A 16,685-nucleotide genomic window follows, 5' to 3' on the forward strand; every position below is an offset into this window, starting at 1 on the left:
TTGTCCCATGTCCCCATTATAATTTGGTCTTTTATTAGGGTCTGAATTAGCCTCCCCAAATTATCAGTTCGTCTCTTCTCCTGTTGATTGCAGACTCTTGTTTTTGTAAACGCCTTCTGTACTCTTTGTGGGATATTTACATACCTTACTTTAGACGACCAAATTAAAAAGCTCATCTCCTACAGCTTCCTATGCAGTCAGTGAAGAGAGGGGAATTCCTTATGAGGGCAACTATGGCATTTAAATTAGGCCCCTGCTCTGAATTGCTCTTTAGAGGAGCCTCCTGCTTTAGCCCTTCCCTTCCTCTGTCTTTTCATTAGTAAACTATGAAGACTACCACTTTAATTTGCCTACCTAATTCATAAACCTAAATTTAGGCAGTCTGAGTACTCCTATATATTTGAAAGTGTATTTTTTTTTCATGTGTTTTATTTCTAGATGTTACATAGAGGCCATAATACAAAAGCTATAAAGTTTTATAGTTAGTCTTCTCTGCTTGAGCTAGCTGGAAGCTATTCAAATCATGCAGTGCTTCAAAAAAAAAACCACAAAAAAACTGTTACCCAAAATAAAGCCACCTTCTGACCAATCATCCTGTTTTTGCTGGCATTCACTGATTTAACTTTCCTCAGTTGTCCTCTGCGCTTCACCTCTCCTGCAGAGCTTGTAACTGCTCCATCCTGTTACTGAGTTTATTTTCCTCATCTGTACCACCACACCTGGTATCACATCCCACAGCTCAAAAACCATTCAGAGCCAGACAACTGACAGAGCCCTGCTTCCTTCAGTGTCTGATTCTGACTGATCAGCACAGTCTGTCCTAAGTCTCTGAATAATTTCAGTGTCCACTTGCACCTGGCTCATGTCCCAGCTTCTTAAAAAATACAGTTATTCAGAAGCAGTGCTTCTCCAAAAAGTTAATATTATAAATTTGGATATATTCTCCAGAGCAAATATAAAGAAAGGTTCAGAACATAAAAGTGACAGCTTTTGAAGCCCATTCAAACACCAGTGGGACAGTGTTTGATGGTATTTGTCTGCATTCAGCCATATTCAAAAACCACAATCAAAGAGAAAACAGTATTGTAGGGTGAACTCTGCAAAGCAGATTTTATTCAGATGGCCATCCTAATCCATGAAGATCCATTTACAGAACAAGACTAAAGAGTCACAATGTTAAGAAACAAATTGTAAATAGGGGCACTAAAACCGATGTAATTTCTGTTCAAATTATGTGGAGTTCCATTAAATTACTTTCTGTGCTCTAAAATATGTAGCAATATTGCCTATTTACTCTAGGATTACATGTGCAATTACAGCTTTTGAAGATCTGCATCATTCATGCTCATTCATACAAAATTATTGAACAAGCAGTGCGGGATTTTGAGTGTGGAGTTTTGTGTTTAAATATTGCAGGCATGAACAAAATTGAACAACATTATTTTAAAGATTTTTAATTAGCATTTCAATGAATCTTTCATGATTTTTCAAATTAGAATAATTTGCTAGGAATCTGCCATGCAGCACAGCCCACAGATTTAAAAGTACCTGATACTATTGTTCTTTATTATTTAAAGTACACCTAAATGTGAAAGGACAGAATGCTGAGAATGAGATAGTAGATCTGAAGGATAAAAAAGATGTTTTATCTTCAGTGGTATTTATAGGCCAAAGTGGCTTTCATCCCTTCACCAGAATTAAGTAAAACTTCATTATGTTAATTAAAAAAGAATACAACAACCTAGGAAAACATATACTAGAGGAAAATACGCCATGCTGGATCCAGCAAACCGAGAGGGGCGAGGCTGCCGCTTCTTCATGCCCCCAGGTCCAACCAGTAGCAAGGCTGAAGATGTATTCATTGTAGGCACATGCACACAGAGCACACGTATGCACTACGTATATACACTGCTGGACATACGGATCACAGACAGACATACAGAGCACTCACACTAACACCAAAGTAGACTCCACAGTGTGTTATAGTTCATGCAAAAAATCTTAATGGAATGAATGAAGTGGTTTAGAGACCTTAGAAACAATTAAGAAAAACTTGACTAGGGAAAGAAAAAAGTTACTTGACAAAAGAAAAGGCTGGATCACATCTGTCTTCAGAGCACGCATCAAACTGAAGGGAGCACAGAGTGAGCAGCAGAGAAATAACCCAAGGGATGAGTGTTTGTGTAGGATCTTGCAAATATTTTAGACTTAAAACTGTTAATTCACCTTGTATGCAACAAGACAGCAGAACTGAAAACTGCTTTTGAGTTTCAGATAGGTTTTAGACTGTTTGAAAGGACTGTTCACAAACAATGATTTCAACTGCCTCCAGGCATTTATCTTGTTGATATCTTGTACAACAAAATAAGAAAATTAAATTAGACTTTTCAACAAGACATTCATCTGAGTAAATCTGTAATTTTCTTGAATTAAAAATGTTTATGAGGTCCTGAAGTAATTAATGAAATACTTTGTCTTCACAAACTGTAAGACAGAGAGCAAACTTGACAGGCAATTAAGAATCTCAAGATAGAAAGCACTATCAAAGTCCAAGGTATTCTTATTATTAATCATTGTGTATATCCCCACTACTGTAAATCATCATCACTACATTGAAGTCAATAAAGTAATTGAAGCAACATTGATTTTTCACAAGCTGCAAAGCTGACCCAAAACATTTCAGTTTTACTCAGGTTCCTTTAAAGGAATATAGTTGTATTTTTTCCTCCTCCCCCACTTTTTAAGTCAGAGAATATAAAAATCAAATCTAGTATTAATTAAGTGTTCAGAATTGAGCATATGAGTGGATTAAGAATGTATATTGATTTTTTTTCTTCAGTATTTCATGTATATAATGTTTCTATTCCTTTTTCTGAGTCAGACTCGTTTCAGTTATGGAAATGTAGTTACAGAACATTGCTAACAGAATACAGTGTTATTATTGAGATAAACAGCTGACTGATAGTGTTTTACACACACTCCAATGATAAATTTACATTATAGCAATTTTTCATATGGGAAAAGTTCACTGGAATATGTTACAAAGACATTTATACAGTCATCTGGGTTTGTCTTATCAGAATGAAAAGTAAACATAAGGGATTAATGAGAGCAAGGGGAGTTCCTACATACTCCCTGTGCTAGTTGAAAGGAAACTTTCATATGTCGATTGTTATTTAATTGTACGCCATTAAATACACAGCAAATGTCAGCTAACACTAGGGTAAAAAGCATTTATTGTTTGAATCACCTGAATTTAATGTTCTTATTTTGAGCTCTCGCATTTCCAAAAGCTAAAAGAGTGGAGCTGGAGAGAGAGGGAAACATCCCTCCAGCAGCCCTAGAAGAGGTATGTGGGGAACAACGCTGTTTATATCTGTGCATGCATACCTGTATCCTGCATTACAAAGTGCTAAGGACATAGACTAACATCAAGTAACCCCAGCGATCTACAGTGTGCTATGTTCCCCACTCTTCCCATCTCCACACCCACATCCCCTAGAGTGCCCCTCCTCCCAAGACACCAGTCCTCACTCTTTCTCCACAAGTCTACATACTCTAATCTGTTATTGAAAATCTCCTCCTTTACCATCTTTTCTCAGGAACACTTGCTACAGTCCCTCACCCCCCAGACCATGCTGCCAACTCACTTCCTTTCTTCTAAGATCAAGCTCCTCCAACCTTGGAGTCCTCCATTGAACACACTTGTTGTGCCTCCTCCTCCTCAGGCCCAGCAGTACAAGATGGCAGTACAAGCCTCCTCCTCCCCCAGGAGGCTCCGGTACCTGTCACACCAGTGTAGTCTCCTCCAGTCAGCTGCTGTTTCTGCCATCCTTCTCCTTGCTACCTGAGCTTCCACAGCTACCAAGATCCCTCCACCAAGACCCCTCCTGATTTCAGCGCCTTGCCTGTATAAAACCTTGCTTGTGGCAGATGAAAAAATCCGGGTACAGGTTGTGTTTACAGAAAATCCACTTGGATGGGTTTCTGAAGACTAAAAAAGTAAGATACGTCCAGAAGAAAACCCCACAAACATATGGTGGCCATAATATTTTCTCAAAATTAGTGTTTTGTTAATACTTTATTTGCTTGAACTTCTTGGTGTTAAATAAATGCAGATTCTGTTACGCAACATATCACATCATGGGGAGTACAGTGTACCATGAATTTATCACATCTGACACAGAATAACCTCAAGCAATAGGCCAAAATGAAAGCTTTTTTCAATTTTTATTCACAGTCAGTCCCGATTACTCACTGGAAAACATCTGGTTTTGAAAGAATGGGTCAGATTTTGAAGTCTGTAAAGCAGTCACGTACAGACCTGCATAGGGTACTTCTCCAGATCTATATTTACGCGAGCCTAGTCAAGCTGCCTTCAAACAGATGTCATAAATAACCACTGTCTTGCATCACGTCATTTTACTGCTAAAGCAAATGAACTGAGGAGGAGACAAAGAAGAAGGAGCAGAATAGGAAAGGTCAGCGCTGCTCTCTCTACTGTAACAATAACACATGCTGAGCCGGGGCTACCAAAATGGACGTGATGGTGGTGGTGAGGACTGGAAGGAAGGACACCACAGTACTGTCTTGCAGTGGCAGTGTGATTCATAAAGCAGCAATGCGTGAAGAAGAGAAAGGGTGAGTCACATGGGAGATTACCACTACACAGCACTGTAGCACCTCTCATTTCAGGGGTCTCAAAGGATACATCTGCACTGTGTTCTCAGTGCTGCACTTACTTTCTGGGCAAGCAGCAAGCCTGAGAACAGGACCTCAGGTCTGATCAGCTGCCATGGAAATACAGACAAAAAAAGTATTATAAGCTGAAATCACAGTATCTTTGCAAGAGAGTAAATGTGTTCTTACCCTGGTTTTATTGACAAAGAACTGAGGCACAGATTGATTACTTACCTTTCCTGAACTCAAAATACAAAATGGAGGCTAAGCTGTCATTAAAGCCCAGATACTTTCTCACCTGTGTACCCTTGCTATTCAGAAATGACCTGTAAAAATCTATATTGCCTCAGAATTCCCCTGAATTAGCCAAACAGCTGCAGCAGCCACTTTAGGTCTCTCCTCTCAGCTCCCCTGCCACCTTTCCCCTGACTAGCTGATTTCTAAAGGAATAACTGCAATTTCTAAAATTGTATTTCTCTATTGGACTATCACACTATATGAACTCAAACATAATGTCTGCTGACATGCATTTCAGATACAAAAAAGAGTGGTGTACTCAGTAAGTAGAGAAAAGAGAGTGACAGGAGTAAGTGGTGGAATCAACTTTCAAGTAGGTTGGCTGAATTTTACAAATCAAGAGAGAATTTGATTTTGAGGTCAGCCTGACAAGTGCAGATTCTATTATTTCCATGGCTTTCTCCTAGACAGACTGACAGGAGGAGAAGAAGAAATACACGATGCATTGGCAGAGCGTGCTGCATTGCTGATTAAGAGGATACAGGAAAGCTTACTCCGCAGTACCAAGCACCTGGATGCCATCTGCCTCTCGTCCTTAGAAAATCCAAGTTTTGCAGCACTGGACAAAGAGACGGGAGGGCTCTGGGTAACCTGGCTGGCTCTGGTGATTCACTGCTGCTCCTAATGTAGAAATGAAGGGTTTAACACGTCTCTCATTTGTATGCACATACAAGGCACAGAAAGGAGGGATTTGCTTAGGATGATTTTCACATAACTGATCAAATATAGTCATAGGAGGGGAGCATTACTTTGCTAGGTGTGCTGGCTATTGAGAAGCAATAACTGATACTACATTGCAAGCTATAGGTGATATTGCAAATTATAGGTGCAAGCTACTTAGTATACGTAGGTGTGTCATAATCTACCTTCAAAGATCAGTCACCTCTTGGTGATGAATGTCCCTGGCTCATACCAAATTAAAGATGCTCTAACAGTAAATTAGGTAGGACTGGAAACTCAGGAATGCTTTTTCCAATTAAGAATGCAAGGAGCAATTACTTAGGCAAATTGCAGTTGGAATTTGGCCAGTAAAATTAAACTCTGTTTTCAAGCACAAGTCTAATCTAAAAAAAAAAAAAAGAGAGAGAGATGGAATAACTATTCTTTTTTTCTCGTCTTAGTGATATTCTTTCATTTTCCTGATTTTTGCTTATAAATTACTTAATTATCTTCTCTATTCATAAACATTCTAATATATAGTTGCCTGGAAGTTTAATCCTACCATTGTTACTGCAAATTAACAGAAATATGATTTGAAGGGTTTTGCATTCAGACTGTAAAATATCGAAGGAAATCCCTTGATCAGGAAATTAAACATGTTTGAGTGAACTGAGTACAGGTCTCCTAATAAACGCATTTACTCTAATATAAATGTGGAAGCTCCAAATATGAATTTGGAGGTCTTGGTATGTACATTTAATTTAGCTTCATTACATTTGTGGAACTGAATCAGACCCTTTTTGTTTCTTTGATGCTTACAAAAGCCAGAGGGAATAAAGGTATCATTTTTGACACAGATTTAGATGTATTACATTGGACATTTTTTACTTGTCTCCAAAGCAAATTTTTGTTGCATAGAACATAGGTGATTTCCCAGATAAAATGAAGAGCAAAGAAGAGTCATAACAAGCAATGTTTCCTGAACCTGATAGGGCCACAGCTTGTCAGGAAAAAACCCTATGATAACAAAGCATTGTACAAGGTTTGTTGTTAATATGAAAGGTATGAAATCTGAACAAAGAAAACTGACAGGATAAGATGATTTTAACTTTTAACAATATATATAAATATATATATATAGGAGTGTGTGTTATTGAGAAAGAAAGGAAAATATTCCTTCAGATGGGTTTACAAAAGGAATAGCTAGAAGAAGCAATTTTCATTTTTCTTTTGTAATCTAGATAGTGTAAAATTATTCTGTCTTCACAACCTCAAGGCAAAGAAGACAGCCTGCTTCTCTAGCTACAAAAAACAATCTGTCAGATTTTTTTAAAGGAAGTCACAACTGATTTCTCATAAAATAAAAAGCAGGAGGATTAGAGCTCTGTGGTGACAATGAAATCTGCTCAAAACTTTTACAGTGAAAGCCAGAGCACCAGCTAGGTCCTGCCTGAGGCGTTGATCCTGCAATAAATGCAGTTTAGATTCTATAGGTCCAAGGCTTGAACTGCCAGACCTTTAGACCTGCTTATTCAGCCAGACTTAAATTTTTGCAAAAGCTCCTTTACTTGTATAGAATTGAATTTACACAGTCCTCGTCTTCCCCTTAGAAAAGTAGTGGGAGGGCAGGTGGAAAAAGGTTTTTCTGAAAATACAGTTCAGGAATGTTATGTCCATATTTGTTTCTTCAGAACTTAGCATGCTGTGGAAGGCACTCAAGCAATCCATCATAAAGCTCCTCAGTACAGGCATCACTTTCGTAAACACTGCATCAAATTATTCCAAGTCCAGGGTAGTGTTTATTTTACCAGTTTACAGAAACTGCAATTGTGTTAAGTGCTCTAGCACAGAGAGCTCGTACAGTTTGGGGGATGAGGGGGAGATTCTTAGTTTTCCCTGATGTTTATGGAGAGATTTTAGAAGGAACAAAAGGAAAACTACCTGAAGAGCAATTACAGAGATGATGCAGCCAAACTCTTCTTGGCAGTTATAGGTGGTATAACAAGAGGCAATCATCACATTGGTTTGGGTTAACGTTAAGAAAAATAACAGAGATGTGGTGGAAACTCTACCCTTAGTCGTTCTAAGGATTTGTCCAGACAAAGCCACGGCTGCCTGTTGGCAATAAGTTCTGCTTCAAGAGGACTTCTAGAGACCAGCATTTCTGTGACCCAGTCAAGTCAGACATACATTTTCTGTAGGCATTACAGGTAATTATGCCTTATTACATAATCTTCTGCATTTGGAAATCCCCACTTTAGTGGGATTTTAACCTTTACATATCATGTATGAGAATGGAGATAGAAGAAGGATAAGTAGCAAGCTGTAGGAAGGAAAGGATGGTCTCTATGCTTATCTTGACTGATACCTTTCAAGTCTGAGGACAAACATCACATAGGGCATTTTGTTACTGACTATAAAGATGTGACGTTCACATTCTTGTTATGATCCCAAAAGAGGTAACATTCAGCACTTGCATTTGGATTTGTGCATGCATACACAAACTTCTAAATTCAGGATAGGTGGAATTTAAGGGACTGATCACATAGATCAGCTTGGCATTTTACTCTTAAAATATACAGTGTGCTGTCCAGCTAGATGCATTGTGCAGATACTACTCATTGCATTCAGGTAGTTACAACATAGCATCTGTCTCTCCTGTGCAAGTGAGAGCAAAGTTTGGCCCTAGAACAATAAATTCATTTTACTGCATGTAAATATAATTCTTGTTTTGTGTATTTTAATGAAAATTTCAAAATCAACTTTGGAGCTACCTATATTATATTTAGAGATACATACATTTCCATGAAAAAGAAGTTTCCATCCCCTCATCAAGAAGTGCGTGATAATTCTCAAAGCTCAAACATGCAATCTGTCTTCATCTTGAAGATATTTCTTTGAAAATGAGCATCCATTTTCAGTTACTTGAGGAGGCTTTCATTTGGGGAAAGGAGGAAAACTGGCTTATTTTGCTTGCATTCATGTGGAAGAAGTCACATCCAATGTTACTGTAATAGAAACACAGAGAAGGAATGAGCATCATAGAAATCTGCAAAGCTGCCTGGAGGCCAGAGTTGAGTTTACAGCAGGCTGCTCACCTCTGATCAGAAAAGATGCCAAAAAGCAAGTATTCATACCAGATTAAGCAAAACAGTACACCTTTCTACAAAGAATAACACGTCAAGAGCTCTTTTCTTTAGAAAATTCCTTATTAGTCATGATGGTTTAAAGGCTTCCTATACAATTTAAGAAAAAAAGGAAGAGAACATGTTACAGCAGAACTTGGAATTCACCTACCACAAAACTTAACGTTCACTGAAGCTTAAAAATGTACTCAGCCATTTCATAAAATAATGAGTCATGGAACATTACTTCTGTTTTCTTCCTAGAAAGGATGTAATATTTACAAAAAGTAAAAGATTGAGACAGCCATTTCATAAGATCTTCCGTCACATACTGCCCTCATTTATAATTTATAATTTCATGAGGCCAGACTGGTTGTAATTTGCTTTATTCCCTTTTCTGTCAGCAAAATGTGAGAAAAAGGACAGAAATCATATGAGTCAGAGAGAACCTTTTGTCTCTAGAAATACTCCTTCCCTCAAACTAGAAAACATATTAGGAATTCAGCCATTAAAAGCAGAACAAATTAATTAGGAAGGCAAACCATGGAAGTATTTTGTAGGTTCAATTTTTATACACACACATTTCTACACGTATGTTTCATAAACTATGTGTCCTCCTGAGGCACGGCAATGGTAGATAACGGGGCTGCATTCTGGGACATCAGCAAGTTGTCCCAGCTCAGCTGCCTCGTGGTGGCTCCACAGAAGGGCTGCCAACTCTTGTTCACTGAAAAGGAGACAGGAGGACTTTCATTCCGCACATGAGCCAGAAGGAGCTCAAGCTTCCTTAAACGAGTCTGCCATGTTCGTCCAAATAACCTGTGGTGTACCGACAGACAGATTAGGCTGCTTTTTCATGGCATCTTTAAGCTGATCTATGCGCAGACAACAGCTGAAATGCGTGATCTCACCCTTCCCTGGCACCCCAGGAGATGTGGCTGCTCCCAGCTTTGCACTGGCACTTGCACTCAAGCATGAGGCAGAGCAAGAAAATGATCTGGCTGGAAATGGTTGTTTTTTTGCTGGGTTTTCAGAGAGAGCAGCCATCCAGATCTCACTTGTGTGAGAATGTATAAATGGTAGCCACAACACAAAGGAGGCAGGGGGAAAGCATAGCACGAGGCAGAGGAGCAGGATGCAACCGTCTCTTTCAGCAGCACCTGTTACTGTCGCATGGGCCAGCCAGAGGCAACGCTTTCAGATACATCTCATAGCAGGTAGGTTAAATATCCAGTAAAAGGGAAATGGCCATGTTTTAATTTATAAGAAACTTCCCAGATTTCCAGTTGGAGCTTGGTTCCTTTACACCATGCTGACAGTGTTAAAAGCTACACATGTGGTATAGATGTTGGAATGTGTTATAAAGGAGGTAGGAACCTGCCCCCTAGAAAGAGTTTCATCTGACTGGAATACTCTGGGACTGCCACACATTATGACAGCCCAGGGAAAAGGACAGAAGGAAGGCTAATGCTGTAACTCTTTAACTTTATTACTGCAGGTCCTGAAATACTGCTTGATTGTAAAATTTCACTATTCATGCCCCTGATGAAACATGGACAAGTCTATATGAAGCAGCCAAGGACATTAGAGGGATTGAAATCCACGGTTGCTTTAGGAAAAATAGTTTTCCTGCATTGGTGACAACATATTTTGCATGAAACAGAACTGTAGAATATGAATTTCAATAGAATATACATAACACAGAATTTAGATAAGGTCATAATAGTCTTTCTTATTGCCTATGGGGCAAACACTGCCCACAGATTTGTGTGGAATTTGCAGGTGCAGTTTAGAAGAGACATACATAGACATACATATCTCAATAGAAAGACAAATGGATTTTGTAAAATTAGTTCTCCAGTTCAGACTGATACAATTCAAAATAAAAGACTGAAGCTGTGCTCCTGCTCTGGTAAGCCTTTAACATTTTGGAATGAATAAGTAATGCTTTCCTTTTTTGCTCTTTGTAAAGGTTGTGGAGTGCTGAGGGAGAAAAATAATATGGATTTGAAGTCCATCTTAAAAGTAGTGAGCTTCATTATTTTATGATCACTGTTCCTACTAGAAGGCTGTTGAAGAACTTCATGGCTCTTCGTATTAGTACGTTATTTGAATTTGCAGCCCAAACAAATATACTCCACTCGAATGAAAGAAAGAAAGAGCAAAAGAAAGAGAGAAAGAGAGAAAGAGAGAAAAGAAAAAGAAAAAAAAAGAAAAAGAAAAAAAGAAAAAAAGAAAAAGAAAAAAAAGAAAAAGAAGAAGAAAGAAAAAAAAAGAAAAAGAAAAAGAAAAAAGAAAAAGAAAAAGAAAAAGAAAAAGAAAAAGAAAAAGAAAAAGAAAAAGAAAAAGAAAAAGAAAAGAAAAAGAAAAAGAAAAAGAAAAAGAAAAAGAAAAAGAAAAAGAAAAAGAAAAAGAAAAAGAAAAAGAAAGAAAAAGAAAGAAAAAGAAAACCTTTTTTTTTTTTCCCATCTGAAATCTTGTTTGCTCTAAATTAAACTAATTCAATTTCAAACACTCTTCATAGGTCCTATTAACTGAACCTCTTCTTCCTACAGCCTCCTCAGAATGTGGTAACCTAAGTCAGCAAATACCTCCCACAGCAGCCTGTACATGAGGTGGAGAGCATAGGAATTACCTCCCATGTGTGACATTTTATGTTAGCACTCCCCAGAATACCATTTCCCATTTTTGGCATCACATTGTCGGCTCATATTTCACCTATAACACCCTGTAACAACATCTCATTTTCTGCCACGCTATCTCTTTGCCAGACACTCCCCAATTGGTATTTCTATATTTCATTTCTCTTTCCTTAGTATAGTGCTTTATACTCATCTTTCCTAAAGTCTATATACTGGAGGTGATAACCATATGAATATCATCAGTCAGCCTGAGCCCTTTACTACGGAAGAGATACATGGTAGCTCTTCTAGGAAGCATTGCTTGCATGTGCATTGACGATTAATTACACCTGCTAAGGGAAAAAGAGATAGTTAAGGCCATATATTTTGGAAAAACTTTGATCAACAATTATGCAATTAAACTGTAGTGTGGATTCAGCAAACTCTCAAAGCTATTTTATGCTTGTAGATCATTACCTATAAATGAACCTACAGGTCTCCTGGAGAACATCACAGAAAGAAGGCAAACTGCACAGTAGATTTATGACAAGAACAAATGCATGAATTTGCACTACACCCCATGAAACCGATGGATTGCTGCAGAACAGCAGGGCTGTAGGAGTCATTTACTAGTAAAAAATGTGCAGAGCTAGTTAAAACCTCTCAAAGCACTAAAGGGAACAAGAATTCGAGCTCAGACATGACAGTTGCCATATGCTTTTTTTTAAATATTAATTCTAAAAATTATAGAAAAAAAAAGACAAAAAAAAATTAATCTCATTTAGGCATAGAATGTCCTTATTTGCATTTAAAGAAGCATGCAAAGACCTTTTCCCTGTCCTTTGTGCTAGGGTCAACCACAAATCAATCCTGATACTCCAGAAACCATTTGTTTTCTCCTTCTGTCCTACTACTCATATCCAGGGAGGACTGCTAATTCAGATCATACAGATGTAATGTCGATGGTATAAGTCACACATTATCAAATGCACTTCATGAAAAAGATAAAAGACCTTACCTGCCTGATATAAGAGCTCCTTGTTAGCAAAATGGGGCACTCTATAAACGATTGTGCTAATTGCCACAGTCTGGCCTTTGTCAGCAATTCTCTTGGAGCTGGACGTGACAGCCTGGAGGAATGGAAGGTCATTTCCCCACGAAGACCTGGAGTACCCTTTTCTATAGCCACAACAGTGTTTCATCTTTGCATGCCTTGATGCATAACATCACGCTACCTGACAATTTTTTCCGACTGTAAAGTACATCTACATATCACTTGTTCTGAGCTGACTTGTACAAATTGTGTTCAATGGGAAAGGCCTGTCACTTCTGTGCAAAACCTACATTTAAACTACTGGTCTGCATGGTCCGAACAATTCATTTAGAAGGAAGAGAAATAATGATGATGGCAAAATAAGGACTATTAATGACCCTTATGCATTACTACTATCATTGATTCAGTATTGGTTTGAGAAATGATAAATTAGTTATTCAGTAGGCTAGTGTATAAACCAGTCCCTGGTGATGACCTGGACAATGGAAAACCATCAAGGAAATTTCCTGTCTCATCTATAATCACTCTATTTGTCTTTCAAAAATTATTCACAATAAATGAAGAAACAAGTGGAATTTTGCCTGGTTATGCATTACTATTTCATTACATCATCCATATATCTGATGTACTGGGACACATACAGGGTTTTCAGATACTTCAGTGACATTGACAGCTATGTGTATGTGTGTATGCACAATGTACATACATATGGAAATATACGTAGATATAAAATCACAGACAAAATTGCACTTGTAAATTTTTTGCACTTTAGAGGTGTGGGTAAAAAAAGCAGTGTAAAATGTCATGCCAACCATATACATTTCCACTTAACAATTCTTATGAGGTTGTTTTATTCAAAACTGTTTTCATTATCATTTTTACCATGAAGTTCTTTTCTTTTCCCTTTCTTCTGATTTTGAAGTTAATATTCTGGGTGAAATACAAAACGTTCTGAATGAAATACAAAGCACAGATCTCACTGAGAGTTTGCATGAACTCTGGGCTGCTGAAATCACATCCCTGAATATTCATGCCCTCTGCGGCTGCTTTTGCCTGGGTAGACAGTACTTGTAGACAGAATCTACAAGTACTTGATTTGCTACTCTTTACAGCCTGTGACAGGCTGAAGACACTCAGTCATTGAAACTTCCCTCCAAGTCCCAGCTCCCTGCCAGAGGACAATTGATTAACACCTTAGAGGTGTTTTAAAGATTTATCCTCAAAACTTGGCTCTTCGTGATACTGTCTCTCAAACTGTTCCTCATGGCTTGGTAAGAAATGAATGCCAGGCCAAATAGTCTCAGATAAATTTAGGATTTGTATACAATGACAAAAAATAAAAAATAAAAATCACATTCTCACTGTGATTGCTGCTGCTAGCTGCAAGTGCTGGTGAAGCTGAGAAGAATTTGGCTTGTTGATTGTCTGTATGAAACGAAGCAGTTCCAAACATAGCAGCTTATGAAACTGAGTATCACCAGGCTGTCACTGTCTCTAAAGAAAGCAGTAAATGAAGTACCAGCTGATAGCCATTAGACTGCCTTGGATTGTAGAGTGTCCTTGAGGCTGGTGGCTAAATGCATGGACTGGATGCATAGTGCATCCAGGAATGGTGAGCGTGGGTATGATGAGTAATCAATATGCCTTGTTGTTGTCAAAGTCACTCGGGATCTCTCTTAAACCAGCAAACTTTAAAGGGTTTCCCTTTAAAGGGCATGTTGATTGTAGCTGAATGTTACATTAAAATATTAGAAACAAAGTTACAGAGGACAAATGAAAAGCAATAAAATAATTTCAAAATACCTAGAGACACTAAAGCTCCTGTTTGTTGTTATGGATCCCTGAGAAACTGAAAGAAGAACCCTGAATCATTTACGCTGTGTGTTATCTTTGAGTGTTAACTTTCTTCAGCTCACTTTGGCGGTCTTACTCCATACCTCCAACAAATACTGCTAGGAATCTTTGTGTATTCTCCATCCATTTGTTCAACATTGAACAGTTTACTCTCCCCATTTTTTCTCATATTCCCTAACAAAGCAAATACAAATTCATATGGCCTTTGATCCAGCCTTCAGATAAGGGCCTAAACATATGCTATCATGGCTCCATGAACTCCATCTATAACTCAAATCACTGCACCTGGGATCATGATGGTTGTCTGCCTTACTAATATGTATAAGAACTGCTCTCTGCAAATCAGGAAATCACCTAGTCAACTAGGAAGATATTTGTTGTTTTCAGGCAAAAATAACTTGCTTACTATGTTGACAAGACCATCTTTCAGAAAATGGTCTTACCTCTTTCTTTCTACAGTCTGGATATCTTATCCCCAAGTCCAAAACAGATTACCCAAATATCACATTGTATTATCCACTGCCTGGCGCTTGTCTTTCACTGGACTTCAAAGTTCAAGAGCATCTTCTGTCTTATCTAGGGGAATGCCAATATGAAAAACTGGCAAGGCAAATGTAGGTCACTGACCTTTGAAAGAATTACACTTTGAACTTTGCGGTAGATGCACTGCCAGCTCAGACAATTGGTAATGCAATGGCTGGTTGATGCATCAAATGTCCATTATATGCACCACAATTATTTATGTGTCTATCACAGAAACTAATTGTAAAAAAAAATAAAAAGAATACAAACCAGTATGTGATCATGAAAGGAAATTATTTACTTTGTATCCACAGTGGTTCTTCGAGATGTCATCAATAAGGACCTCATGTCTCACTCTCAGTGCCTACTCTCTTCCTTCTTCCATCACCTTCAGATCTGAATTATGAAGCAACAAGAAACAGATGGATCCCACTGCTTTTGCCTTGATGGGAAAGCATTAAAAAAAGCATATAGTGCAGAGCCAGCAATTGTCAGCTTGAACGCTCCACTGTCACGCACAGGGGATGCACGCGTATCATCAGTAGGGTCATCCTGGACCCTAATGCCTGCTAGATTGATACTAGTTCTTCCCAGGGGAAAGAGCAAAATTCCACAGCTGAGTATGGGAGTCACTCTGCATGAACAAAATAAATTGGGAGAGGAAGAAAGCACTGTCAAAAGGGTAAAGGAGGGGGAGACATGATTTCTGCACTTTGATAGATGACTCATTTTATTTGGCCCTGCACGCTGCTGCTAGATGCTCCCCATCTGATAGAAATTTATACTGAAAGTTCTTAATCGGTAACTCTTCCACACTATCAATACCAACAGTAAAGCTGATAATAATCCTTATGTTTCACTCATTCCTCCTCAGTTGTTCTAATTTCTGCTCCTCGGAGGACAAAGAGCGAGCCTATGAGGCCACCTCATGAGTTTCTTATTCTTTGGAGTCTGTGAACTTTGCCTCTGTTTTTTTCTTTGACCTAATATGAATTTGAGTAATATGATCCCTTTTTCAGTTTTCTTTGTCCAGCTGTTCCCCATATGGTGAAAATGACTCGCACAAGGGACAATAAAGATATACTTGTGGCTTGCTAAGAGGAAATCTGCAAATCGCCTTTCCACTTTCTTTTTCAATTTGCTTTCATTAATTGTGCTGCCTTGCTGGCAGGCTGGGAAACATGGGTCCAGTTTCTTTGGCTGGGTAGATCACCAAACTATGCCAAAACTTACCAAAGTCATTAGACATCCATATATTCCCAGTTATCATCTATGCCATGGAAGCATGCAGAGAAAATAATCAGTGAATTTTGAAGCTGTCATGGAAGAAGCTGGGACTCAATTGTTATGCAAATATTCAAGATTAACCCTACGGTAAATGAAAGGGTTAGGAAGTATCATGCTCTTTTAGCAGTATCTGAATATTTTGAACTCGAGCTTTCAGCTGGCATTAGTTTCTTCTTAATATTGGGTGCTACTGCCAGTTACTGATGCATTTAGACAACAAACAATAAATATCTTTTTCTTTGTTAATGAGCTTGCCAGCATGACATAAGGTCTCATTTTTTAAAACTAAGATTTCTCTATTTGTCTCTAAAATGTGTTTTTCAGTTCTGTAGGACAGAACCATAATTCTGTAATCCTTTTATATTTTGCTGGCAAAGCTTGTATTTATGGACATTTCATAGTGACTAAACTACAGGATTTTTTTTTTTTTAATCAACATTCTGTCCAGTGTTAAAGCAAAAGTGAAAAATAGACAACCTAGAAGAAAAGCAAAGTGGAAATGCTTCTAGTATGGTGTGGATAGTGAGATGCAAGAAAACGTCTTTATGGTAAGGTAAGGGTTTGTATTCTTTAGCATAACAGGTA

General features: G+C 38.1%; 1 long non-coding RNA gene across 1 annotated transcript; it reads right to left on the bottom strand.

Annotated features, from left to right (window-relative positions):
* Positions 1 to 2,894: 2,894 nt before the first annotated feature.
* On the bottom strand, positions 2,895 to 15,216 carry LOC310893760. The gene is made up of 3 exons (XR_014579273.1): positions 15,115 to 15,216; positions 8,437 to 8,645; positions 2,895 to 5,598 (listed from the first exon to the last, which is right to left on the bottom strand). It is a non-coding gene; the product is annotated as an uncharacterized lncRNA (long non-coding RNA).
* Between the last annotated feature and the right edge of the window lie 1,469 nt (positions 15,217 to 16,685).

Source organism: Anser anser (assembly GCF_964211835.1).
Source record: "Anser anser genome assembly, chromosome: 2".
NCBI lineage: Eukaryota > Metazoa > Chordata > Aves > Anseriformes > Anatidae > Anser > Anser anser.